The sequence below is a fragment of the Diplotaxodon limnothrissa genome, linkage group LG3 (genome assembly GCF_057381915.1).
Source record: "Diplotaxodon limnothrissa isolate DT_005_m linkage group LG3, D_limnothrissa_male_GT1.1, whole genome shotgun sequence".
Classification (NCBI taxonomy): Eukaryota; Metazoa; Chordata; class Actinopteri; order Cichliformes; family Cichlidae; genus Diplotaxodon; species Diplotaxodon limnothrissa.
The window spans coordinates 71,242,210-71,268,180 of NC_140598.1; the positions used below are offsets into that span (position 1 = coordinate 71,242,210).

The 25,971-nt window shown below is 58.6% G+C and overlaps 1 protein-coding gene, 9 non-coding genes and 4 pseudogenes across 12 annotated transcripts in view; all 14 read right to left on the reverse strand.

Moving 5' to 3' along the window:
* The window catches only part of LOC146637699 (BPTF-associated chromatin complex component 1-like), a 495,253-nt gene that overhangs the window by 242,230 nt on the left and 227,052 nt on the right, over window positions 1-25,971 (reverse strand). The gene's annotated exons all lie outside the window — the stretch shown is intronic.
* LOC146637834 (5S ribosomal RNA) lies at window positions 2,886-3,004 on the reverse strand (annotated as a pseudogene).
* LOC146637835 (5S ribosomal RNA) lies at window positions 4,810-4,928 on the reverse strand. The gene has a single exon (XR_014906064.1). It is a non-coding gene; the product is annotated as a 5S ribosomal RNA (ribosomal RNA).
* On the reverse strand, window positions 7,851-7,969 carry LOC146637836 (5S ribosomal RNA; annotated as a pseudogene).
* Window positions 9,775-9,893, reverse strand: LOC146637837 (5S ribosomal RNA). Its single transcript, XR_014906065.1, has one exon. It is a non-coding gene; the product is annotated as a 5S ribosomal RNA (ribosomal RNA).
* Window positions 10,750-10,868, reverse strand: LOC146637838 (5S ribosomal RNA). Its single transcript, XR_014906066.1, has one exon. It is a non-coding gene; the product is annotated as a 5S ribosomal RNA (ribosomal RNA).
* On the reverse strand, window positions 13,229-13,347 carry LOC146637839 (5S ribosomal RNA). The gene has a single exon (XR_014905599.1). It is a non-coding gene; the product is annotated as a 5S ribosomal RNA (ribosomal RNA).
* LOC146637840 (5S ribosomal RNA) lies at window positions 14,954-15,072 on the reverse strand. Its single transcript, XR_014906067.1, has one exon. It is a non-coding gene; the product is annotated as a 5S ribosomal RNA (ribosomal RNA).
* Window positions 17,468-17,586, reverse strand: LOC146637841 (5S ribosomal RNA). Its single transcript, XR_014905600.1, has one exon. It is a non-coding gene; the product is annotated as a 5S ribosomal RNA (ribosomal RNA).
* LOC146637842 (5S ribosomal RNA) lies at window positions 18,609-18,727 on the reverse strand (annotated as a pseudogene).
* On the reverse strand, window positions 19,902-20,020 carry LOC146637843 (5S ribosomal RNA). The gene has a single exon (XR_014905642.1). It is a non-coding gene; the product is annotated as a 5S ribosomal RNA (ribosomal RNA).
* Window positions 21,544-21,662, reverse strand: LOC146637844 (5S ribosomal RNA; annotated as a pseudogene).
* LOC146637845 (5S ribosomal RNA) lies at window positions 23,822-23,940 on the reverse strand. The gene has a single exon (XR_014906068.1). It is a non-coding gene; the product is annotated as a 5S ribosomal RNA (ribosomal RNA).
* Window positions 24,836-24,954, reverse strand: LOC146637846 (5S ribosomal RNA). Its single transcript, XR_014906082.1, has one exon. It is a non-coding gene; the product is annotated as a 5S ribosomal RNA (ribosomal RNA).

Here is a 25,971-nt window from a genome sequence, read left to right on the forward strand (position 1 = left end):
AGTGATTAGGTGGCAAGTACCTGAAGTTACGAAGACAATCCTATAACCATACCTGCATGTTTGCATAATACCCTAACCCAAAGGCTCAGTTTGGCATTTATCCAACAGCACAGGCCCTGGATTGTTGAAGATGGCCTCTGGAACCAGCACAGGGCCTGGTGTGTTGTACATGGCCACAGCAAGCAGCACAGGGCCTGGTTTGGTGAAGATGGCCTCGGCCAGAAGCACAGGGCCTGGCGTGATATGAGTGGCCTGAGCAAGAGCCACAGGCCCTGGTGTGGTGTAAGTGGCCTGAGCAAGAGCCACAGGCCCTGGTGTGGTGTAAGTGGCCTGAGCAAGAGCCACAGGCCCTGGTGTGGTGTAAGTGGTCTCAGCCAGCAGCCACAGGCCCTGGTGTGGTGTAGGTGGCCTCAGCCAGCAGCCACAGGCCCTTGTGTGGTGTAAGTGGCCTCAGCCAGCAGCCACAGGCCCTGGTGTGGTGTAAGTGGCCTCAGCCAGTGCCACAGGCCCTGGTGTGTTGTAAGTGGCCTGAGCAAGAGCCACAGACCCTGGTGTGGTGTAATTGGCCTCAATAGCAACTAAGGCCCTGGTGTGGTCTAGGTGGCCTCAGCCAGCAGCCACAGGCCCTGGTGTGGTGTAAGTCGCCTCAGCCAGAAGCCACAGGCCCTGGTGTGGTGTAAGTGGCCTCAGCCAGCAGCAAAAGGGCCCTGGTGTGGTGTAAGTCGCCTCAGCCAGCAGCCACAGGCCCTGGTGTGGTGTAAGTGGCCTCAGCCAGCAGCCACAGGCCCTGGTGTGGTGTAAGTGGCCTCAGCCAGCAGCCACAGGCCCTGGTGTGGTGTAAGTGGCCTGAGCAAGAGCCACAGGCCCTGGTGTGGTGTAAGTGGCCTGAGCAAGAGCCACAGGCCCTGGTGTGGTGTAAGTGGCCTGAGCAAGAGCCACAGGCCCTGGTGTGGTGTAAGTGGCCTGAGCAAGAGCCACAGGCCCTGGTGTGGTGTAAGTGGTCTCAGCCAGCAGCCACAGGCCCTGGTGTGGTGTAGGTGGCCTCAGCCAGCAGCCACAGGCCCTTGTGTGGTGTAAGTGGCCTCAGCCAGCAGCCACAGGCCCTGGTGTGGTGTAAGTGGCCTGAGCAAGAGCCACAGACCCTGGTGTGGTGTAATTGGCCTCAATAGCAACTAAGGCCCTGGTGTGGTCTAGGTGGCCTCAGCCAGCAGCCACAGGCCCTGGTGTCGTGTAAGTCGCCTCAGCCAGAAGCCACAGGCCCTGGTGTGGTGTAAGTGGCCTCAGCCAGCAGCAAAAGGGCCCTGGTGTGGTGTAAGTCGCCTCAGCCAGCAGCCACAGGCCCTGGTGTGGTGTAGGTGGCCTCAGCCAGCAGCCACAGGCCCTGGTGTGGTGTAAGTGGCCTCAGCCAGCAGCCACAGGCCCTGGTGTGGTGTAAGTCGCCTCAGCCAGAAGCCACAGGCACTGGTGTGGTGTAACTGGCCTCAGCCAGCAGCCACAGGCCCTGGTGTGGTGTAGGTGGCCTCAGCCAGCAGCCACAGGCCCTGGTGTGGTGTAAGTGGCCTGAGCAAGAGCCACAGGCCCTGGTGTGGTGTAACTGGCCTCAGCCAGCAGCCACAGGCCCTGGTGTGGTGTAGGTGGCCTCAGCCAGCAGCCACAGGCCCTTGTGTGGTGTAAGTGGCCTCAGCCAGCAGCCACAGGCCCTGGTGTGGTGTAAGTGGTCTCAATAGCAAATAAGGCCCTGGTGTGGTGTAAGTGGCCTGAGCAAGAGCCACAGGGCCTGGTTTGGTGAAGATGGCCTCGGCCAGAAGCGCAGGGCCTGGTGTGATGTGAGTGGCCTGAGCAAGAGCCACAGGCCCTGGTGTGGTGTAAGTGGCCTCAGCCAGCAGCCACAGGCCCTGGTGTGGTGTAAGTCGCCTCAGCCAGAAGCCACAGGCACTGGTGTGGTGTAAGTGGCCTCAGCCAGCAGCAAAAGGGCCCTGGTGTGGTGTAAGTCGCCTCAGCCAGCAGCCACAGGCCCTGGTGTGGTGTAGGTGGCCTCAGCCAGCAGCCACAGGCCCTGGTGTGGTGTAGGTGGCCTCAGCCAGCAGGAACAGGCCCTTGTGTGGTGTAAGTGGCCTCAGCCAGCAGCCACAGGCCCTGGTGTGGTGTAAGTGGCCTCAGCCAGTGCCACAGGCCCTGGTGTGGTGTAAGTGGCCTGAGCAAGAGCCACAGACCCTGGTGTGGTGTAATTGGCCTCAATAGCAACTAAGGCCCTGGTGTGGTGTAAGTGGCCTCAGCCAGCAGCCACAGGCCCTGGTGTGGTGTAAGTCGCCTCAGCCAGAAGCCACAGGCCCTGGTGTGGTGTAAGTGGCCTCAGCCAGCAGCAAAAGGGCCCTGGTGTGGTGTAAGTCGCCTCAGCCAGCAGCCACAGGCCCTGGTGTGGTGTAGGTGGCCTCAGCCAGCAGCCACAGGCCCTGGTGTGGTGTAAGTGGCCTCAGCCAGTGCCACAGGCCCTGGTGTGGTGTAAGTGGCCTGAGCAAGAGCCACAGACCCTGGTGTGGTGTAACTGGCCTCAATAGCAACTAATGCCCTGGTGTGGTGTAGGTGGCCTCAGCCAGCAGCCACAGGCCCTGGTGTGGTGTAAGTGGCCTCAGCCAGCAGCCACAGGCCCTGGTGTGGTGTAAGTGGCCTCAGCCAGCAGCCACAGGCTCTGATGTGGTGTAAGTGGCCCCAGCCGGTCACTCAGGCCCTGGTGTGGTGTAGGTGGCATCAGCTAGCAGCACAAGACATTGGAAAAGAGCCAAAAGCAATGTCGTTAATGTGCCCTCATTAATGGGGAGCTGCTTTTGGTCTTTTAATACACCCCTTCTCTGGATCAAAAGCGGTTCAATGACATGAAAATGAAAGGCTTACAGCACCAGGTATTCCCAGGCAGTCTCCCATCCAAGTACTAACCAAGTCCAGCCCTGCTTAGCTTCCGAGATCAGACAAGGTCGGGCGTGCTCAGGGTGGTATGGCCGTAAGCTGCTGGCCCCAGCACAATGTCTAAATTTATGGATTCAAGTGATTAGGTGGCAAGTACCTGAAGTTACGAAGACAATCCTATAACCATACCTGCATGTTTGCATAATACCCTAACCCAAAGGCTCAGTTTGGCATTTATCCAACAGCACAGGCCCTGGATTGTTGAAGATGGCCTCAAGAACCAGCACAGGACCTGGTGTGTTTTACATGGCCACAGCAAGCAGCACAGGGCCTGGTTTGGTGAAGATGGCCTCAGCAAGCAGCCACAGGCCCTGGTTTGGTGTAAGTGGCCTCAGCCAGCAGCCACAGGCCCTGGTGTGTTGTAAGTGGCCTCAGCCAGCAGCCACAGGCCCTGGTGTGGTCTAAGTGGCCTCAGCCAGTGCCACAGGCCCTGGTGTGGTGTAAGTGGCCTGAGCAAGAGCCACAGGCCCTGGTGTGGTGTAAGTGGCCTCAGCCAGCAGCCACAGGCCCTGGTGTGGTGTAAGTGGCCTGAGCAAGTGCCACAGGCCCTGGTGTGGTGTAAGTGACCTAAGCCAGAGCCACAGGCCCTGGTGTGGTGTAAGTGGCCTCAATAGCAAATAAGGCCCTGGTGTGGTGTAAGTGGCCTGAGCAAGAGCCACAGGGCCTGGTTTGGTGAAGATGGCCTCGGCCAGAAGCGCAGGGCCTGGTGTGATGTGAGTGGCCTGAGCAAGAGCCACAGGCCCTGGTGTGGTGTAAGTGGCCTCAGCCAGCAGCCACAGGCCCTGGTGTGGTGTAAGTCGCCTCAGCCAGAAGCCACAGGCACTGGTGTGGTGTAAGTGGCCTCAGGAACCAGCACAGGGCCTGGTGTGTTGTACATGGCCACAGCTAGCAGCAGAGGGCCAGGTTTGGTGAAGATGGCCTCGGCCAGAAGCGCAGGGCCTGGTGTGGTGTAAGTGGCCTGAGCAAGAGCCACAGGCCCTGGTGTGGTGTAAGTGGCCTGAGCAAGTGCCACAGGCCCTGGTGTGGTGTAAGTGGCCTAAGCCAGAGCCACAGGCCCTGGTGTGGTGTAAGTGGCCTCAATAGCAAATAAGGCCCTGGTGTGGTGTAAGTGGCCTGAGCAAGAGCCACAGGGCCTGGTTTGGTGTAAGTGGCCTCAGCCAGCAGCCACAGGCCCTGGTGTGTTGTAAGTGGCCTCAGCCAGCAGCCACAGGCCCTGGTGTGGTCTAAGTGGCCTCAGCCAGTGCCACAGGCCCTGGTGTGGTGTAAGTGGCCTGAGCAAGAGCCACAGGCCCTGGTGTGGTGTAAGTGGCCTCTGCCAGCAGCCACAGGCCCTGGTGTGGTGTAAGTCGCCTCAGCCAGAAGCCACAGGCACTGGTGTGGTGTAAGTGGCCTCAGCCAGCAGCAAAAGGGCCCTGGTGTGGTGTAAGTCGCCTCAGCCAGCAGCCACAGGCCCTGGTGTGGTGTAGGTGGCCTCAGCCAGCAGCCACAGGCCCTGGTGTGGTGTAAGTGGCCTCAATAGCAACTAAGGCCCTGGTGTGGTGTAAGTGGCTTCAGCCAGCAGCCACAGGCTCTGGTGTGGTGTAACTGGCCTCAGCCAGCAGCCACAGGCCCTGGTGTGGTGTAAGTGGCCTCAGCCAGAGCCACAGGCCCTGATGTGGTGTAAGTGGCCCCAGCCGGTCACTCAGGCCCTGGTGTGGTGTAGGTGGCATCAGCTAGCAGCACAAGACATTGGAAAAGAGCCAAAAGCAGTGTTGTTAATGTGCCCTCATTAATGGGCAGATGCTTTTGGTCTTTTAATACACCCCTTCTCTGGATCAAAAGCGGTTCAATGACATGAAAAGGAAAGGCTTACAGCACCAGGTATTCCCAGGCAGTCTCCCATCCAAGTACTAACCAAGCCCAGCCCTGCTTAGCTTCCGAGATCAGACGAGGTCGGGCGTGCTCAGGGTGGTATGGCCGTAAGCTGCTGGCGCCAGCACAATGTCTCAATTTATGGATTCAAGTGATTAGGTGGCAAGTACCTGAAGTTACGAAGACAATCCTATAACCATACCTGCATGTTTGCATAATACCCTAACCCAAAGGCTCAGTTTGGCATTTATCCAACAGCACAGGCCCTGGATTGTTGAAGATGGCCTCAGGAACCAGCACAGGGCCTGGTGTGTTGTACATGGCCACAGCAAGCAGCACAGGGCCTGGTTTGGTGAAGATGGCCTCGGCCAGAAGCGCAGGGCCTGGTGTGATGTGAGTGGCCTGAGCAAGAGCCACAGGCCCTGGTGTGGTGTAAGTGGCCTGAGCAAGAGCCACAGGCCCTGGTGTGGTGTAAGTGGCCTGAGCAAGAGCCACAGGCCCTGGTGTGGTGTAAGTGGTCTCAGCCAGCAGCCACAGGCCCTGGTGTGGTGTAGGTGGCCTCAGCCAGCAGCCACAGGCCCTTGTGTGGTGTAAGTGGCCTCAGCCAGCAGCCACAGGCCCTGGTGTGGTGTAAGTGGCCTCAGCCAGTGCCACAGGCCCTGGTGTGTTGTAAGTGGCCTGAGCAAGAGCCACAGACCCTGGTGTGGTGTAATTGGCCTCAATAGCAACTAAGGCCCTGGTGTGGTCTAGGTGGCCTCAGCCAGCAGCCACAGGCCCTGGTGTGGTGTAAGTCGCCTCAGCCAGAAGCCACAGGCCCTGGTGTGGTGTAAGTGGCCTCAGCCAGCAGCAAAAGGGCCCTGGTGTGGTGTAAGTCGCCTCAGCCAGCAGCCACAGGCCCTGGTGTGGTGTAAGTGGCCTCAGCCAGCAGCCACAGGCCCTGGTGTGGTGTAAGTGGCCTCAGCCAGCAGCCACAGGCCCTGGTGTGGTGTAAGTGGCCTGAGCAAGAGCCACAGGCCCTGGTGTGGTGTAAGTGGCCTGAGCAAGAGCCACAGGCCCTGGTGTGGTGTAAGTGGCCTGAGCAAGAGCCACAGGCCCTGGTGTGGTGTAAGTGGCCTGAGCAAGAGCCACAGGCCCTGGTGTGGTGTAAGTGGTCTCAGCCAGCAGCCACAGGCCCTGGTGTGGTGTAGGTGGCCTCAGCCAGCAGCCACAGGCCCTTGTGTGGTGTAAGTGGCCTCAGCCAGCAGCCACAGGCCCTGGTGTGGTGTAAGTGGCCTGAGCAAGAGCCACAGACCCTGGTGTGGTGTAATTGGCCTCAATAGCAACTAAGGCCCTGGTGTGGTCTAGGTGGCCTCAGCCAGCAGCCACAGGCCCTGGTGTCGTGTAAGTCGCCTCAGCCAGAAGCCACAGGCCCTGGTGTGGTGTAAGTGGCCTCAGCCAGCAGCAAAAGGGCCCTGGTGTGGTGTAAGTCGCCTCAGCCAGCAGCCACAGGCCCTGGTGTGGTGTAGGTGGCCTCAGCCAGCAGCCACAGGCCCTGGTGTGGTGTAAGTGGCCTCAGCCAGCAGCCACAGGCCCTGGTGTGGTGTAAGTCGCCTCAGCCAGAAGCCACAGGCACTGGTGTGGTGTAACTGGCCTCAGCCAGCAGCCACAGGCCCTGGTGTGGTGTAGGTGGCCTCAGCCAGCAGCCACAGGCCCTGGTGTGGTGTAAGTGGCCTGAGCAAGAGCCACAGGCCCTGGTGTGGTGTAACTGGCCTCAGCCAGCAGCCACAGGCCCTGGTGTGGTGTAGGTGGCCTCAGCCAGCAGCCACAGGCCCTTGTGTGGTGTAAGTGGCCTCAGCCAGCAGCCACAGGCCCTGGTGTGGTGTAAGTGGTCTCAATAGCAAATAAGGCCCTGGTGTGGTGTAAGTGGCCTGAGCAAGAGCCACAGGGCCTGGTTTGGTGAAGATGGCCTCGGCCAGAAGCGCAGGGCCTGGTGTGATGTGAGTGGCCTGAGCAAGAGCCACAGGCCCTGGTGTGGTGTAAGTGGCCTCAGCCAGCAGCCACAGGCCCTGGTGTGGTGTAAGTCGCCTCAGCCAGAAGCCACAGGCACTGGTGTGGTGTAAGTGGCCTCAGCCAGCAGCAAAAGGGCCCTGGTGTGGTGTAAGTCGCCTCAGCCAGCAGCCACAGGCCCTGGTGTGGTGTAGGTGGCCTCAGCCAGCAGCCACAGGCCCTGGTGTGGTGTAGGTGGCCTCAGCCAGCAGGAACAGGCCCTTGTGTGGTGTAAGTGGCCTCAGCCAGCAGCCACAGGCCCTGGTGTGGTGTAAGTGGCCTCAGCCAGTGCCACAGGCCCTGGTGTGGTGTAAGTGGCCTGAGCAAGAGCCACAGACCCTGGTGTGGTGTAATTGGCCTCAATAGCAACTAAGGCCCTGGTGTGGTGTAAGTGGCCTCAGCCAGCAGCCACAGGCCCTGGTGTGGTGTAAGTCGCCTCAGCCAGAAGCCACAGGCCCTGGTGTGGTGTAAGTGGCCTCAGCCAGCAGCAAAAGGGCCCTGGTGTGGTGTAAGTCGCCTCAGCCAGCAGCCACAGGCCCTGGTGTGGTGTAGGTGGCCTCAGCCAGCAGCCACAGGCCCTGGTGTGGTGTAAGTGGCCTCAGCCAGTGCCACAGGCCCTGGTGTGGTGTAAGTGGCCTGAGCAAGAGCCACAGACCCTGGTGTGGTGTAACTGGCCTCAATAGCAACTAATGCCCTGGTGTGGTGTAGGTGGCCTCAGCCAGCAGCCACAGGCCCTGGTGTGGTGTAAGTGGCCTCAGCCAGCAGCCACAGGCCCTGGTGTGGTGTAAGTGGCCTCAGCCAGCAGCCACAGGCTCTGATGTGGTGTAAGTGGCCCCAGCCGGTCACTCAGGCCCTGGTGTGGTGTAGGTGGCATCAGCTAGCAGCACAAGACATTGGAAAAGAGCCAAAAGCAATGTCGTTAATGTGCCCTCATTAATGGGGAGCTGCTTTTGGTCTTTTAATACACCCCTTCTCTGGATCAAAAGCGGTTCAATGACATGAAAATGAAAGGCTTACAGCACCAGGTATTCCCAGGCAGTCTCCCATCCAAGTACTAACCAAGTCCAGCCCTGCTTAGCTTCCGAGATCAGACAAGGTCGGGCGTGCTCAGGGTGGTATGGCCGTAAGCTGCTGGCCCCAGCACAATGTCTAAATTTATGGATTCAAGTGATTAGGTGGCAAGTACCTGAAGTTACGAAGACAATCCTATAACCATACCTGCATGTTTGCATAATACCCTAACCCAAAGGCTCAGTTTGGCATTTATCCAACAGCACAGGCCCTGGATTGTTGAAGATGGCCTCAAGAACCAGCACAGGACCTGGTGTGTTTTACATGGCCACAGCAAGCAGCACAGGGCCTGGTTTGGTGAAGATGGCCTCAGCAAGCAGCCACAGGCCCTGGTTTGGTGTAAGTGGCCTCAGCCAGCAGCCACAGGCCCTGGTGTGTTGTAAGTGGCCTCAGCCAGCAGCCACAGGCCCTGGTGTGGTCTAAGTGGCCTCAGCCAGTGCCACAGGCCCTGGTGTGGTGTAAGTGGCCTGAGCAAGAGCCACAGGCCCTGGTGTGGTGTAAGTGGCCTCAGCCAGCAGCCACAGGCCCTGGTGTGGTGTAAGTGGCCTGAGCAAGTGCCACAGGCCCTGGTGTGGTGTAAGTGACCTAAGCCAGAGCCACAGGCCCTGGTGTGGTGTAAGTGGCCTCAATAGCAAATAAGGCCCTGGTGTGGTGTAAGTGGCCTGAGCAAGAGCCACAGGGCCTGGTTTGGTGAAGATGGCCTCGGCCAGAAGCGCAGGGCCTGGTGTGATGTGAGTGGCCTGAGCAAGAGCCACAGGCCCTGGTGTGGTGTAAGTGGCCTCAGCCAGCAGCCACAGGCCCTGGTGTGGTGTAAGTCGCCTCAGCCAGAAGCCACAGGCACTGGTGTGGTGTAAGTGGCCTCAGGAACCAGCACAGGGCCTGGTGTGTTGTACATGGCCACAGCTAGCAGCAGAGGGCCAGGTTTGGTGAAGATGGCCTCGGCCAGAAGCGCAGGGCCTGGTGTGGTGTAAGTGGCCTGAGCAAGAGCCACAGGCCCTGGTGTGGTGTAAGTGGCCTGAGCAAGTGCCACAGGCCCTGGTGTGGTGTAAGTGGCCTAAGCCAGAGCCACAGGCCCTGGTGTGGTGTAAGTGGCCTCAATAGCAAATAAGGCCCTGGTGTGGTGTAAGTGGCCTGAGCAAGAGCCACAGGGCCTGGTTTGGTGTAAGTGGCCTCAGCCAGCAGCCACAGGCCCTGGTGTGTTGTAAGTGGCCTCAGCCAGCAGCCACAGGCCCTGGTGTGGTCTAAGTGGCCTCAGCCAGTGCCACAGGCCCTGGTGTGGTGTAAGTGGCCTGAGCAAGAGCCACAGGCCCTGGTGTGGTGTAAGTGGCCTCTGCCAGCAGCCACAGGCCCTGGTGTGGTGTAAGTCGCCTCAGCCAGAAGCCACAGGCACTGGTGTGGTGTAAGTGGCCTCAGCCAGCAGCAAAAGGGCCCTGGTGTGGTGTAAGTCGCCTCAGCCAGCAGCCACAGGCCCTGGTGTGGTGTAGGTGGCCTCAGCCAGCAGCCACAGGCCCTGGTGTGGTGTAAGTGGCCTCAATAGCAACTAAGGCCCTGGTGTGGTGTAAGTGGCTTCAGCCAGCAGCCACAGGCTCTGGTGTGGTGTAACTGGCCTCAGCCAGCAGCCACAGGCCCTGGTGTGGTGTAAGTGGCCTCAGCCAGAGCCACAGGCCCTGATGTGGTGTAAGTGGCCCCAGCCGGTCACTCAGGCCCTGGTGTGGTGTAGGTGGCATCAGCTAGCAGCACAAGACATTGGAAAAGAGCCAAAAGCAGTGTTGTTAATGTGCCCTCATTAATGGGCAGATGCTTTTGGTCTTTTAATACACCCCTTCTCTGGATCAAAAGCGGTTCAATGACATGAAAAGGAAAGGCTTACAGCACCAGGTATTCCCAGGCAGTCTCCCATCCAAGTACTAACCAAGCCCAGCCCTGCTTAGCTTCCGAGATCAGACGAGGTCGGGCGTGCTCAGGGTGGTATGGCCGTAAGCTGCTGGCGCCAGCACAATGTCTCAATTTATGGATTCAAGTGATTAGGTGGCAAGTACCTGAAGTTACGAAGACAATCCTATAACCATACCTGCATGTTTGCATAATACCCTAACCCAAAGGCTCAGTTTGGCATTTATCCAACAGCACAGGCCCTGGATTGTTGAAGATGGCCTCAGGAACCAGCACAGGGCCTGGTGTGTTGTACATGGCCACAGCAAGCAGCACAGGGCCTGGTTTGGTGAAGATGGCCTCGGCCAGAAGCGCAGGGCCTGGTGTGATGTGAGTGGCCTGAGCAAGAGCCACAGGCCCTGGTGTGGTGTAAGTGGCCTGAGCAAGAGCCACAGGCCCTGGTGTGTTGTAAGTGGCCTCAGCCAGCAGCCACAGGCCCTGGTGTGGTGTAGGTGGCCTCAGCCAGCAGCCACAGGCCCTTGTGTGGTGTAAGTGGCCTCAGCCAGCAGCCACAGGCCCTGGTGTGGTGTAAGTGGCCTCAGCCAGTGCCACAGGCCCTGGTGTGGTGTAAGTGGCCTGAGCAAGAGCCACAGACCCTGGTGTGGTGTAATTGGCCTCAATAGCAACTAAGGCCCTGGTGTGGTGTAGGTGGCCTCAGCCAGCAGCCACAGGCCCTGGTGTGGTGTAAGTGGCCTCAGCCAGCAGCCACAGGCCCTGATGTGGTGTAAGTGGCCCCAGCCGGTCACTCAGGCCCTGGTGTGGTGTAGGTGGCATCAGCTAGCAGCACAAGACATTGGAAAACAGCCAAAATGTCGTTAATGTGCCCTCATTAATGGGGAGCTGCTTTTGGTCTTTTAATACACCCCTTCTCTGGATCAAAAGCGGTTCAATGACATGAAAATGAAAGGCTTACAGCACCAGGTATTCCCAGGCAGTCTCCCATCCAAGTACTAACCAAGCCCAGCCCTGCTTAGCTTCCGAGATCAGACGAGGTCGGGCGTGCTCAGGGTGGTATGGCCGTAAGCTGCTGGCCCCAGCACAATGTCTCAATTTATGGATTCAAGTGATTAGGTGGCAAGTACCTGAAGTTACGAAGACAATCCTATAACCATACCTGCATGTTTGCATAATACCCTAACCCAAAGGCTCAGTTTGGCATTTATCCAACAGCACAGGCCCTGGATTGTTGAAGATGGCCTCAAGAACCAGCACAGGACCTGGTGTGTTTTACATGGCCACAGCAAGCAGCACAGGGCCTGGTTTGGTGAAGATGGCCTCAGCAAGCAGCCACAGGCCCTGGTTTGATGTAAGTGGCCTCAGCCAGCAGCCACAGGCCCTGGTGTGTTGTAAGTGGCCTCAGCCAGCAGCCACAGGCCCTGGTGTGGTCTAAGTGGCCTCAGCCAGTGCCACAGGCCCTGGTGTGGTGTAAGTGGCCTGAGCAAGAGCCACAGGCCCTGGTGTGGTGTAAGTGGCCTCAGCCAGCAGCCACAGGCCCTGGTGTGGTGTAAGTGGCCTGAGCAAGTGCCACAGGCCCTGGTGTGGTGTAAGTGACCTAAGCCAGAGCCACAGGCCCTGGTGTGGTGTAAGTGGCCTCAATAGCAAATAAGGCCCTGGTGTGGTGTAAGTGGCCTGAGCAAGAGCCACAGGGCCTGGTTTGGTGAAGATGGCCTCGGCCAGAAGCGCAGGGCCTGGTGTGATGTGAGTGGCCTGAGCAAGAGCCACAGGCCCTGGTGTGGTGTAAGTCGCCTCAGCCAGAAGCCACAGGCACTGGTGTGGTGTAAGTGGTCTCAGCCAGCAGCCACAGGCCCTGGTGTGGTGTAAGTCGCCTCAGCCAGCAGCCACAGGCCCTTGTGTGGTGTAAGTGGCCTCAGCCAGCAGCCACAGGCCCTGGTGTGGTGTAAGTGGCCTCAGCCAGTGCCACAGGCCCTGGTGTGGTGTAGGTGGCCTCAGCCAGCAGCCACAGGCCCTTGTGTGGTGTAAGTGGCCTCAGCCAGCAGCCACAGGCCCTGGTGTGGTGTAAGTGGCCTCAGCCAGTGCCACAGGCCCTGGTGTGGTGTAAGTGGCCTGAGCAAGAGCCACAGACCCTGGTGTGGTGTAATTGGCCTCAATAGCAACTAAGGCCCTGGTGTGGTGTAGGTGGCCTCAGCCAGCAGCCACAGGCCCTGGTGTGTTGTAAGTGGCCTCAGCCAGCAGCCACAGGCCCTTGTGTGGTGTAAGTGGCCTCAGCCAGCAGCCACAGGCCCTGGTGTGGTGTAAGTGGCCTCAGCCAGTGCCACAGGCCCTGGTGTGGTGTAAGTGGCCTGAGCAAGAGCCACAGACCCTGGTGTGGTGTAATTGGCCTCAATAGCAACTAAGGCCCTGGTGTGGTGTAAGTGGCCTCAGCCAGCAGCCACAGGCCCTGGTGTGGTGTAGGTGGCCTCAGCCAGCAGCCACAGGCCCTGGTGTGGTGTAAGTGGCCTCAGCCAGCAGCCACAGGCCCTGGTGTGGTGTAAGTCGCCTCAGCCAGAAGCCACAGGCACTGGTGTGGTGTAAGTGGCCTCAGCCAGCAGCAAAAGGGCCCTGGTGTGGTGTAAGTGGCCTGAGCAAGAGCCACAGGCCCTGGTGTGGTGTAAGTGGCCTGAGCAAGAGCCACAGGCCCTGGTGTGGTGTAAGTGGCCTGAGCAAGAGCCACAGGCCCTGGTGTGGTGTAAGTGGTCTCAGCCAGCAGCCACAGGCCCTGGTGTGGTGTAAGTGGTCTCAGCCAGCAGCCACAGGCCCTGGTGTGGTGTAGGTGGCCTCAGCCAGCAGCCACAGGCCCTTGTGTGGTGTAAGTGGCCTCAGCCAGCAGCCACAGGCCCTGGTGTGGTGTAAGTGGCCTCAGCCAGTGCCACAGGCCCTGGTGTGGTGTAAGTGGCCTGAGCAAGAGCCACAGACCCTGGTGTGGTGTAATTGGCCTCAATAGCAACTAAGGCCCTGGTGTGGTGTAAGTCGCCTCAGCCAGCAGCCACAGGCCCTGGTGTGGTGTAGGTGGCCTCAGCCAGCAGCCACAGGCCCTGGTGTGGTGTAAGTGGCCTCAATAGCAACTAAGGCCCTGGTGTGGGGTAAGTGGCTTCAGCCAGCAGCCACAGGCTCTGGTGTGGTGTAACTGGCCTCAGCCAGCAGCCACAGGCCCTGGTGTGGTGTAAGTGGCCTCAGCCAGAGCCACAGGCCCTGATGTGGTGTAAGTGGCCCCAGCCGGTCACTCAGGCCCTGGTGTGGTGTAGGTGGAATCAGCTAGCAGCACAAGACATTGGAAAAGAGCCAAAAGCAGTGTCGTTAATGTGCCCTCATTAATGGGCAGCTGCTTTTGGTCTTTTAATACACCCCTTCTCTGGATCAAAAGCGGTTCAATGACATGAAAATGAAAGGCTTACAGCACCAGGTATTCCCAGGTAATCTCCCATCCAAGTACTAACCAAGCCCAGCCCTGCTTAGCTTCCGAGATCAGACGAGGTCGGGCGTGCTCAGGGTGGTATGGCCGTAAGCTGCTGGCCCCAGCACAATGTCTCAATTTATGGATTCAAGTGATTAGGTGGCAAGTACCTGAAGTTACGAAGACAATCCTATAACCATACCTGCATGTTTGCATAATACCCTAACCCAAAGGCTCAGTTTGGCATTTATCCAACAGCACAGGCCCTGGATTGTTGAAGATGGCCTCAGGAACCAGCACAGGGCCTGGTGTGTTGTACATGGCCACAGCAAGCAGCACAGGGCCTGGTTTGGTGAAGATGGCCTCGGCCAGAAGCGCAGGGCCTGGTGTGATGTGAGTGGCCTGAGCAAGAGCCACAGGCCCTGGTGTGGTGTAAGTGGCCTCAGCCAGCAGCCACAGGCCCTGGTGTGGTGTAAGTCGCCTGAGCCAGAAGCCACAGGCACTGGTGTGGTGTAAGTGGCCTGAGCAAGAGCCACAGGCCCTGGTGTGGTGTAAGTGGCCTCAGCCAGCAGCCACAGGCCCTGGTGTGGTGTAAGTCGCCTGAGCCAGAAGCCACAGGCACTGGTGTGGTGTAAGTCGCCTGAGCCAGAAGCCACAGGCACTGGTGTGGTGTAAGTGGCCTCAGCCAGAAGCAAAAGGGCCCTGGTGTGGTGTAAGTCGCCTCAGCCAGCAGCCACAGGCCCTGGTGTGGTGTAGGTGGCCTCAGCCAGCAGCCACAGGCCCTGGTGTGGTGTAAGTGGCCTCAATAGCAACTAAGGCCCTGGTGTGGTGTAGGTGGCCTCAGCCAGCAGCCACAGGCCCTGGTGTGTTGTAAGTGGCCTCAGCCAGCAGCCACAGGCCCTTGTGTGGTGTAAGTGGCCTCAGCCAGCAGCCACAGGCCCTGGTGTGGTGTAAGTGGCCTCAGCCAGTGCCACAGGCCCTGGTGTGGTGTAAGTGGCCTGAGCAAGAGCCACAGACCCTGGTGTGGTGTAATTGGCCTCAATAGCAACTAAGGCCCTGGTGTGGTGTAAGTGGTCTCAGCCAGCAGCCACAGGCCCTGGTGTGGTGTAGGTGGCCTCAGCCAGCAGCCACAGGCCCTTGTGTGGTGTAAGTGGCCTCAGCCAGCAGCCACAGGCCCTGGTGTGGTGTAAGTGGCCTCAGCCAGTGCCACAGGCCCTGGTGTGGTGTAAGTGGCCTGAGCAAGAGCCACAGACCCTGGTGTGGTGTAATTGGCCTCAATAGCAACTAAGGCCCTGGTGTGGTGTAAGTCGCCTCAGCCAGCAGCCACAGGCCCTGGTGTGGTGTAGGTGGCCTCAGCCAGCAGCCACAGGCCCTGGTGTGGTGTAAGTGGCCTCAATAGCAACTAAGGCCCTGGTGTGGGGTAAGTGGCTTCAGCCAGCAGCCACAGGCTCTGGTGTGGTGTAACTGGCCTCAGCCAGCAGCCACAGGCCCTGGTGTGGTGTAAGTGGCCTCAGCCAGAGCCACAGGCCCTGATGTGGTGTAAGTGGCCCCAGCCGGTCACTCAGGCCCTGGTGTGGTGTAGGTGGAATCAGCTAGCAGCACAAGACATTGGAAAAGAGCCAAAAGCAGTGTCGTTAATGTGCCCTCATTAATGGGCAGCTGCTTTTGGTCTTTTAATACACCCCTTCTCTGGATCAAAAGCGGTTCAATGACATGAAAGGCTTACAGCACCAGGTATTCCCAGGCAGTCTCCCATCCAAGTACTAACCAAGCCCAGCCCTGCTTAGCTTCCGAGATCAGACGAGGTCGGGCGTGCTCAGGGTGGTATGGCCGTAAGCTGCTGGCCCCAGCACAATGTCTCAATTTATGGATTCAAGTGATTAGGTGGCAAGTACCTGAAGTTACGAAGACAATCCTATAACCATACCTGCATGTTTGCATAATACCCTAACCCAAAGGCTCAGTTTGGCATTTATCCAACAGCACAGGCCCTGGATTGTTGAAGATGGCCTCAGGAACCAGCACAGGGCCTGGTGTGTTGTACATGGCCACAGCAAGCAGCACAGGGCCTGGTTTGGTGAAGATGGCCTCGGCCAGAAGCGCAGGGCCTGGTGTGATGTGAGTGGCCTGAGCAAGAGCCACAGGCCCTGGTGTGGTGTAAGTGGCCTCAGCCAGCAGCCACAGGCCCTGGTGTGGTGTAAGTCGCCTCAGCCAGAAGCCACAGGCACTGGTGTGGTGTAAGTGGCCTCAGCCAGCAGCAAAAGGGCCCTGGTGTGGTGTAAGTGGCCTGAGCAAGAGCCACAGGCCCTGGTGTGGTGTAAGTGGCCTGAGCAAGAGCCACAGGCCCTGGTGTGGTGTAAGTGGCCTGAGCAAGAGCCACAGGCCCTGGTGTGGTGTAAGTGGTCTCAGCCAGCAGCCACAGGCCCTGGTGTGGTGTAGGTGGCCTCAGCCAGCAGCCACAGGCCCTTGTGTGGTGTAAGTGGCCTCAGCCAGCAGCCACAGGCCCTGGTGTGGTGTAAGTGGCCTCAGCCAGTGCCACAGGCCCTGGTGTGGTGTAAGTGGCCTGAGCAAGAGCCACAGACCCTGGTGTGGTGTAATTGGCCTCAATAGCAACTAAGGCCCTGGTGTGGTGTAAGTGGCCTCAGCCAGCAGACACAGGCCCTGGTGTGGTGTAAGTGGCCTCAGCCAGCAGCCACAGGCCCTGGTGTGGTGTAAGTCGCCTCAGCCAGCAGCCACAGGCCCTTGTGTGGTGTAAGTGGCCTCAGCCAGCAGCCACAGGCCCTGGTGTGGTGTAAGTGGCCTCAGCCAGTGCCACAGGCCCTGGTGTGGTGTAGGTGGCCTCAGCCAGCAGCCACAGGCCCTTGTGTGGTGTAAGTGGCCTCAGCCAGCAGCCACAGGCCCTGGTGTGGTGTAAGTGGCCTCAGCCAGTGCCACAGGCCCTGGTGTGGTGTAAGTGGCCTGAGCAAGAGCCACAGACCCTGGTGTGGTGTAATTGGCCTCAATAGCAACTAAGGCCCTGGTGTGGTGTAGGTGGCCTCAGCCAGCAGCCACAGGCCCTGGTGTGTTGTAAGTGGCCTCAGCCAGCAGCCACAGGCCCTGGTGTGGTGTAAGTGGCCTCAGCCAGTGCCACAGGCCCTGGTGTGGTGTAAGTGGCCTGAGCAAGAGCCACAGACCCTGGTGTGGTGTAATTGGCCTCAATAGCAACTAAGGCCCTGGTGTGGTGTAAGTGGCCTCAGCCAGCAGCCACAGGCCCTGGTGTGGTGTAGGTGGCCTCAGCCAGCAGCCACAGGCCCTGGTGTGGTGTAAGTGGCCTCAGCCAGCAGCCACAGGCCCTGGTGTGGTGTAAGTCGCCTCAGCCAGAAGCCACAGGCACTGGTGTGGTGTAAGTGGCCTCAGCCAGCAGCAAAAGGGCCCTGGTGTGGTGTAAGTGGCCTGAGCAAGAGCCACAGGCCCTGGTGTGGTGTAAGTGGCCTGAGCAAGAGCCACAGGCCCTGGTGTGGTGTAAGTGGCCTGAGCAAGAGCCACAGGCCCTGGTGTGGTGTAAGTGGTCTCAGCCAGCAGCCACAGGCCCTGGTGTGGTGTAAGTGGTCTCAGCCAGCAGCCACAGGCCCTGGTGTGGTGTAGGTGGCCTCAGCCAGCAGCCACAGGCCCTTGTGTGGTGTAAGTGGCCTCAGCCAGCAGCCACAGGCCCTGGTGTGGTGTAAGTGGCCTCAGCCAGTGCCACAGGCCCTGGTGTGGTGTAAGTGGCCTGAGCAAGAGCCACAGACCCTGGTGTGGTGTAATTGGCCTCAATAGCAACTAAGGCCCTGGTGTGGTGTAAGTCGCCTCAGCCAGCAGCCACAGGCCCTGGTGTGGTGTAGGTGGCCTCAGCCAGCAGCCACAGGCCCTGGTGTGGTGTAAGTGGCCTCAATAGCAACTAAGGCCCTGGTGTGGGGTAAGTGGCTTCAGCCAGCAGCCACAGGCTCTGGTGTGGTGTAACTGGCCTCAGCCAGCAGCCACAGGCCCTGGTGTGGTGTAAGTGGCCTCAGCCAGAGCCACAGGCCCTGATGTGGTGTAAGTGGCCCCAGCCGGTCACTCAGGCCCTGGTGTGGTGTAGGTGGAATCAGCTAGCAGCACAAGACATTGGAAAAGAGCCAAAAGCAGTGTCGTTAATGTGCCCTCATTAATGGGCAGCTGCTTTTGGTCTTTTAATACACCCCTTCTCTGGATCAAAAGCGGTTCAATGACATGAAAGGCTTACAGCACCAGGTATTCCCAGGTAATCTCCCATCCAAGTACTAACCAAGCCCAGCCCTGCTTAGCTTCCGAGATCAGACGAGGTCGGGCGTGCTCAGGGTGGTATGGCCGTAAGCTGCTGGCCCCAGCACAATGTCTCAATTTATGGATTCAAGTGATTAGGTGGCAAGTACCTGAAGTTACGAAGACAATCCTATAACCATACCTGCATGTTTGCATAATACCCTAACCCAAAGGCTCAGTTTGGCATTTATCCAACAGCACAGGCCCTGGATTGTTGAAGATGGCCTCAGGAACCAGCACAGGGCCTGGTGTGTTGTACATGGCCACAGCAAGCAGCACAGGGCCTGGTTTGGTGAAGATGGCCTCGGCCAGAAGCGCAGGGCCTGGTGTGATGTGAGTGGCCTGAGCAAGAGCCACAGGCCCTGGTGTGGTGTAAGTGGCCTCAGCCAGCAGCCACAGGCCCTGGTGTGGTGTAAGTCGCCTGAGCCAGAAGCCACAGGCACTGGTGTGGTGTAAGTGGCCTGAGCAAGAGCCACAGGCCCTGGTGTGGTGTAAGTGGCCTCAGCCAGCAGCCACAGGCCCTGGTGTGGTGTAAGTCGCCTGAGCCAGAAGCCACAGGCACTGGTGTGGTGTAAGTCGCCTGAGCCAGAAGCCACAGGCACTGGTGTGGTGTAAGTGGCCTCAGCCAGAAGCAAAAGGGCCCTGGTGTGGTGTAAGTCGCCTCAGCCAGCAGCCACAGGCCCTGGTGTGGTGTAGGTGGCCTCAGCCAGCAGCCACAGGCCCTGGTGTGGTGTAAGTGGCCTCAATAGCAACTAAGGCCCTGGTGTGGTGTAAGTGGCTTCAGCCAGCAGCCACAGGCTCTGGTGTGGTGTAGGTGGCCTCAGCCAGCAGCCACAGGCCCTGGTGTGGTGTAAGTGGCCTCAGCCAGAGCCACAGGCCCTGATGTGGTGTAAGTGGCCCCAGCCGGTCACTCAGGCCCTGGTGTGGTGTAGGTGGCATCAGCTAGCAGCACAAGACATTGGAAAAGAGCCAAAAGCAGTGTCGTTAATGTGCCCTCATTAATGGGCAGCTGCTTTTGGTCTTTTAATACACCCCTTCTCTGGATCAAAAGCGGTTCAATGACATGAAAATCAAAGGCTTACAGCACCAGGTATTCCCAGGCAGTCTCCCATCCAAGTACTAACCAAGCCCAGCCCTGCTTAGCTTCCGAGATCAGACGAGGTCGGGCGTGCTGAGGGTGGTATGGCCGTAAGCTGCTGGCTCCAGCACAATGTCTCAATTTATGGATTCAAGTGATTAGGTGGCAAGTACCTGAAGTTACGAAGACAATCCTATAACCATACCTGCATGTTTGCATAATACCCTAACCCAAAGGCTCAGTTTGGCATTTATCCAACAGCACAGGCCCTGGATTGTTGAAGATGGCCTCAGGAACCAGCACAGGGCCTGGTGTGTTGTACATGGCCACAGCAAGCAGCACAAGGCCTGGTTTGGTGAAGATGGCCTCGGCCAGAAGCGCAGGGCCTGGTGTGATGTGAGTGGCCTGAGCAAGAGCCACAGGCCCTGGTGTGGTGTAAGTGGCCTCAGCCAGCAGCCACAGGCCCTGGTGTGGTGTAAGTCGCCTGAGCCAGAAGCCACAGGCACTGGTGTGGTGTAAGTGGCCTCAGCCAGCAGCAAAAGGGCCCTGGTGTGGTGTAAGTCGCCTCAGCCAGCAGCCACAGGCCCTGGTGTGGTGTAGGTGGCCTCAGCCAGCAGCCACAGGCCCTGGTGTGGTGTAAGTGGCCTCAATAGCAACTAAGGCCCTGGTGTGGTGTAAGTGGCTTCAGCCAGCAGCCACAGACTCTGGTGTGGTGTAACTGGCCTCAGCCAGCAGCCACAGGCCCTGGTGTGGTGTAAGTGGCCTCAGCCAGAGCCACAGGCCCTGATGTGGTGTAAGTGGCCCCAGCCGGTCACTCAGGCCCTGGTGTGGTGTAGGTGGCCTCAGCCAGAGCCACAGGCCCTGGTGTGGTGTAAGTGGCCTCAATAGCAAATAAGGCCCTGGTGTGGTGTAAGTGGCCTGAGCAAGAGCCACAGGGCCTGGTTTGGTGAAGATGGCCTCGGCCAGAAGCGCAGGGCCTGGTGTGATGTGAGTGGCCTGAGCAAGAGCCACAGACCCTGGTGTGGTGTAATTGGCCTCAATAGCAACTAAGGCCCTGGTGTGGTGTAACTGGCCTCAGCCAGCAGCCACAGGCCCTGGTGTGGTGTAAGTGGCCCCAGCCGGTCACTCAGGCCCTTGTGTGGTGTAGGTTGCATCAGCTAGCAGCACAAGACATTGGAAAAGAGCCAAAAGCAATGTCGTTAATGTGCCCTCATTAATGGGCAGATGCTTTTGGTCTTTTAATACACCCCTTCTCTGGATCAAAAGCGGTTCAATGACATGAAAATGAAAGGCTTACAGCACCAGGTATTCCCAGGTAGTCTCCCATCCAAGTACTAACCAAGCCCAGCCCTGCTTAGCTTCCGAGATCAGACGAGGTCGGGCGTGCTCAGGGTGGTATGGCCGTAAGCTGCTGGCCCCAGCACAATGTCTCAATTTATGGATTCAAGTGATTAGGTGGCAAGTACCTGAAGTTACGAAGACAATCCTATAACCATACCTGCATGTTTGCATAATACCCTAACCCAAAGGCTCAGTTTGGCATTTATCCAACAGCACAGGCCCTGGATTGTTGAAGATGGCCTCTGGAACCAGCACAGGGCCTGGTGTGTTGTACATGGCCACAGCAAGCAGCACAGGGCCTGGTTTGGTGAAGATGGCCTCGGCCAGAAGCACAGGGCCTGGCGTGATATGAGTGGCCTGAGCAAGAGCCACAGGCCCTGGTGTGTTGTAAGTGGCCTCAGCCAGCAGCCACAGGCCCTGGTGTGGTCTAAGTGGCCTCAGCCAATGCCACAGGCCCTCGTGTGGTGTAAGTGGCCTGAGCAAGAGCCACAGGCCCTGGTGTGGTTTAAGTGGCCTCAGCCAGCAGCCACAGGCCCTGGTGTGGTGTAAGTGGCCTGAGCAAGTGCCACAGGCCCTGGTGTGGTGTAAGTGGCCTAAGCCAGAGCCACAGGCCCTGGTGTGGTGTAAGTGGCCTCAATAGCAAATAAGGCCCTGGTGTGGTGTAAGTGGCCTGAGCAAGAGCCACAGGGCCTGGTTTGGTGAAGATGGCCTCGGCCAGAAGCGCAGGGCCTGGTGTGATGTGAGTGGCCTGAGCAAGAGCCACAGGCCCTGGTGTGGTGTAAGTGGCCTCAGCCAGAGCCACAGGCCCTGATGTGGTGTAAGTGGCCCCAGCCGGTCACTCACGCCCTGGTGTGGTGTAGGTGGCCCCAGCCGGTCACTCACGCCCTGGTGTGGTGTAGGTGGCATCAGCTAGCAGCACAGGGCCTGGTTTGGTGAAGATGGCCTCGGCCAGAAGCGCAGGGCCTGGTGTGATGTGAGTGGCCTGAGCAAGAGCCACAGGCACTGGTGTGGTGTAAGTCGCCTCAGCCAGCAGCCACAGGCCCTGGTGTGGTGTAAGTCGCCTCAGCCAGCAGCCACAGGCCCTGGTGTGGTGTAAGTCGCCTCAGCCAGAAGCCACAGGCACTGGTGTGGTGTAAGTGGCCTCAGGAACCAGCACAGGGCCTGGTGTGTTGTACATGGCCACAGCTAGCAGCAGAGGGCCAGGTTTGGTGAAGATGGCCTCGGCCAGAAGCGCAGGGCCTGGTGTGATGTGAGTGGCCTGAGCAAGAGCCACAGGCCCTGGTGTGGTGTAAGTGGCCTCAATAGCAACTAAGGCCCTGGTGTGGTGTAACTGGCCTCAGCCAGCAGCCACAGGCCCTGGTGTGGTGTAAGTGGCCTCAGCCAGAGCCACAGGCCCTGATGTGGTGTAAGTGGCCCCAGCCGGTCACTTAGGCCCTGGTGTGGTGTAGGTGGCATCAGCTAGCAGCACAAGACATTGGAAAAGAGCCAAAAGCAGTGTCGTTAATGTGCCCTCATTAATGGGCAGCTGCTTTTGGTCTTTTAATACACCCCTTCTCTGGATCAAAAGCGGTTCAATGACATGAAAATGAAAGACTTACAGCACCAGGTATTCCCAGGCAGTCTCCCATCCAAGCACTAACCAAGCCCAGCCCTGCTTAGCTTCCGAGATCAGACGAGGTCGGGCGTGCTCAGGGTGGTATGGCCGTAAGCTGCTGGCCCCAGCACAATGTCTCAATTTATGGATTCAAGTGATTAGGTGGCAAGTACCTGAAGTTACGAAGACAATCCTATAACCATACCTGCATGTTTGCATAATACCCTAACCCAAAGGCTCAGTTTGGCATTTATCCAACAGCACAGGCCCTGGATTGTTGAAGATGGCCTCAGGAACCAGCACAGGGCCTGGTGTGTTGTACATGGCCACAGCAAGCAGCACAGGGCCTGGTTTGGTGAAGATGGCCTCGGCCAGAAGCGCAGGGTCTGGTGTGATGTGAGTGGCCTGAGCAAGAGCCACAGGCCCTGGTGTGGTGTAAGTGGCCTGAGCAAGAGCCACAGGCCCTGGTGTGGTGTAAGTGGCCTGAGCAAGAGCCACAGGCCCTGGTGTGTTGTAAGTGGCCTCAGCCAGCAGCCACAGGCCCTTGTGTGGTGTAAGTGGCCTCAGCCAGCAGCCACAGGCCCTGGTGTGGTGTAAGTGGCCTCAGCCAGTGCCACAGGCCCTGGTGTGGTGTAAGTGGCCTGAGCAAGAGCCACAGACCCTGGTGTGGTGTAATTGGCCTCAATAGCAACTAAGGCCCTGGTGTGGTGTAGGTGGCCTCAGCCAGCAGCCACAGGCCCTGGTGTGGTGTAAGTGGCCTCAGCCAGAGCCACAGGCCCTGATGTGGTGTAAGTGGCCCCAGCCGGTCACTCAGGCCCTGGATTGTTGAAGATGGCCTCAGGAAACAGCACAGGGCCTGGTGTGTTGTACATGGCCACAGCAAGCAGCACAGGGCCTGGTTTGGTGAAGATGGCCTCGGCCAGAAGCGCAGGGCCTGGTGTGATGTGAGTGGCCTGAGCAAGAGCCACAGGCCCTGGTGTGGTGTAAGTGGCCTCAGTCAGCAGCCACAGGCCCTGGTGTGGTGTAAGTCGCCTCAGCCAGAAGCCACAGGCACTGGTGTGGTGTAAGTGGCCTCAGCCAGCAGCAAAAGGGCCCTGGTGTGGTGTAAGTGGCCTGAGCAAGAGCCACAGGCCCTGGTGTGGTGTAAGTGGCCTGAGCAAGAGCCACAGGCCCTGGTGTGGTGTAAGTGGCCTGAGCAAGAGCCACAGGCCCTGGTGTGGTGTAAGTGGTCTCAGCCAGCAGCCACAGGCCCTGGTGTGTTGTAAGTGGCCTCAGCCAGCAGCCACAGGCCCTGGTGTGGTGTAAGTGGCCTGAGCAAGAACCACAGGCCCTGGTTTGGTGTAAGTGGCCTCAGCCAGCAGCCACAAGCCCTGGTGTGTTGTAAGTGGCCTCAGCCAGCAGCCACAGGCCCTGGTGTGGTCTAAGTGGCCTCAGCCAGTGCCACAGGCCCTGGTGTGGTGTAAGTGGCCTGAGCAAGAGCCACAGGCCCTGGTGTGGTGTAAGTGGCCTGAGCAAGTGCCACAGGCCCTGGTGTGGTGTAAGTGGCCTAAGCCAGAGCCACAGGCCCTGGTGTGGTGTAAGTGGCCTCAATAGCAAATAAGGCCCTGGTGTGGTGTAAGTGGCCTGAGCAAGAGCCACAGGGCCTGGTTTGGTGAAGATGGCCTCAGCCAGAAGCGCAGGGCCTGGTGTGATGTGAGTGGCCTGAGCAAGAGCCACAGGCCCTGGTGTGGTGTAAGTGGCCTCAGCCAGCAGCCACAGGCCCTGGTGTGGTGTAAGTCGCCTCAGCCAGAAGCCACAGGCACTGGTGTGGTGTAAGTGGCCTCAGCCAGCAGCAAAAGGGCCCTGGTGTGGTGTAAGTCGCCTCAGCCAGCAGCCACAGGCCCTGGTGTGGTGTAGGTGGCCTCAGCCAGCAGCCACAGGCCCTGGTGTGGTGTAAGTGGCCTCAATAGCAACTAAGGCCCTGGTGTGGTGTAAGTGGCTTCAGCCAGCAGCCACAGGCTCTGGTGTGGTGTAACTGGCCTCAGCCAGCAGCCACAGGCCCTGGTGTGGTGTAAGTGGCCTCAGCCAGAGCCACAGGCCCTGATGTGGTGTAAGTGGCCCCAGCCGGTCACTCAGGCCCTGGTGTGGTGTAGGTGGCATCAGCTAGCAGCACAAGACATTGGAAAAGAGCCAAAAGCAGTGTTGTTAATGTGCCCTCATTAATGGGCAGATGCTTTTGGTCTTTTAATACACCCCTTCTCTGGATCAAAAGCGGTTCAATGACATGAAAAGGAAAGGCTTACAGCACCAGGTATTCCCAGGCAGTCTCCCATCCAAGTACTAACCAAGCCCAGCCCTGCTTAGCTTCCGAGATCAGACGAGGTCGGGCGTGCTCAGGGTGGTATGGCCGTAAGCTGCTGGCCCCAGCACAATGTCTCAATTTATGGATTCAAGTGATTAGGTGGCAAGTACCTGAAGTTACGAAGACAATCCTATAACCATACCTGCATGTTTGCATAATACCCTAACCCAAAGGCTCAGTTTGGCATTTATCCAACAGCACAGGCCCTGGATTGTTGAAGATGGCCTCAGGAACCAGCACAGGGCCTGGTGTGTTGTACATGGCCACAGCAAGCAGCACAGGGCCTGGTTTGGTGAAGATGGCCTCGGCCAGAAGCGCAGGGCCTGGTGTGATGTGAGTGGCCTGAGCAAGAGCCACAGGCCCTGGTGTGGTGTAAGTGGCCTGAGCAAGAGCCACAGGCCCTGGTGTGGTGTAAGTGGCCTGAGCAAGAGCCACAGGCCCTGGTGTGTTGTAAGTGGCCTCAGCCAGCAGCCACAGGCCCTGGAGTGGTGTAGGTGGCCTCAGCCAGCAGCCACAGGCCCTTGTGTGGTGTAAGTGGCCTCAGCCAGCAGCCACAGGCCCTGGTGTGGTGTAAGTGGCCTCAGCCAGTGCCACAGGCCCTGGTGTGGTGTAAGTGGCCTGAGCAAGAGCCACAGACCCTGGTGTGGTGTAATTGGCCTCAATAGCAACTAAGGCCCTGGTGTGGTGTAGGTGGCCTCAGCCAGCAGCCACAGGCCCTGGTGTGGTGTAAGTGGCCTCAGCCAGCAGCCACAGGCCCTGATGTGGTGTAAGTGGCCCCAGCCGGTCACTCAGGCCCTGGTGTGGTGTAGGTGGCATCAGCTAGCAGCACAAGACATTGGAAAACAGCCAAAATGTCGTTAATGTGCCCTCATTAATGGGGAGCTGCTTTTGGTCTTTTAATACACCCCTTCTCTGGATCAAAAGCGGTTCAATGACATGAAAATGAAAGGCTTACAGCACCAGGTATTCCCAGGCAGTCTCCCATCCAAGTACTAACCAAGCCCAGCCCTGCTTAGCTTCCGAGATCAGATGAGGTCGGGCGTGCTCAGGGTGGTATGGCCGTAAGCTGCTGGCCCCAGCACAATGTCTCAATTTATGGATTCAAGTGATTAGGTGGCAAGTACCTGAAGTTACGAAGACAATCCTATAACCATACCTGCATGTTTGCATAATACCCTAACCCAAAGGCTCAGTTTGGCATTTATCCAACAGCACAGGCCCTGGATTGTTGAAGATGGCCTCAAGAACCAGCACAGGACCTGGTGTGTTTTACATGGCCACAGCAAGCAGCACAGGGCCTGGTTTGGTGAAGATGGCCTCAGCAAGCAGCCACAGGCCCTGGTTTGGTGTAAGTGGCCTCAGCCAGCAGCCACAGGCCCTGGTGTGTTGTAAGTGGCCTCAGCCAGCAGCCACAGGCCCTGGTGTGGTCTAAGTGGCCTCAGCCAGTGCCACAGGCCCTGGTGTGGTGTAAGTGGCCTGAGCAAGAGCCACAGGCCCTGGTGTGGTGTAAGTGGCCTCAGCCAGCAGCCACAGGCCCTGGTGTGGTGTAAGTGGCCTGAGCAAGTGCCACAGGCCCTGGTGTGGTGTAAGTGACCTAAGCCAGAGCCACAGGCCCTGGTGTGGTGTAAGTGGCCTCAATAGCAAATAAGGCCCTGGTGTGGTGTAAGTGGCCTGAGCAAGAGCCACAGGGCCTGGTTTGGTGAAGATGGCCTCGGCCAGAAGCGCAGGGCCTGGTGTGATGTGAGTGGCCTGAGCAAGAGCCACAGGCCCTGGTGTGGTGTAAGTGGCCTCAGCCAGCAGCCACAGGCCCTGGTGTGGTGTAAGTCGCCTCAGCCAGAAGCCACAGGCACTGGTGTGGTGTAAGTGGCCTCAGGAACCAGCACAGGGCCTGGTGTGTTGTACATGGCCACAGCTAGCAGCAGAGGGCCAGGTTTGGTGAAGATGGCCTCGGCCAGAAGCGCAGGGCCTGGTGTGGTGTAAGTGGCCTGAGCAAGAGCCACAGGCCCTGGTGTGGTGTAAGTGGCCTGAGCAAGTGCCACAGGCCCTGGTGTGGTGTAAGTGGCCTAAGCCAGAGCCACAGGCCC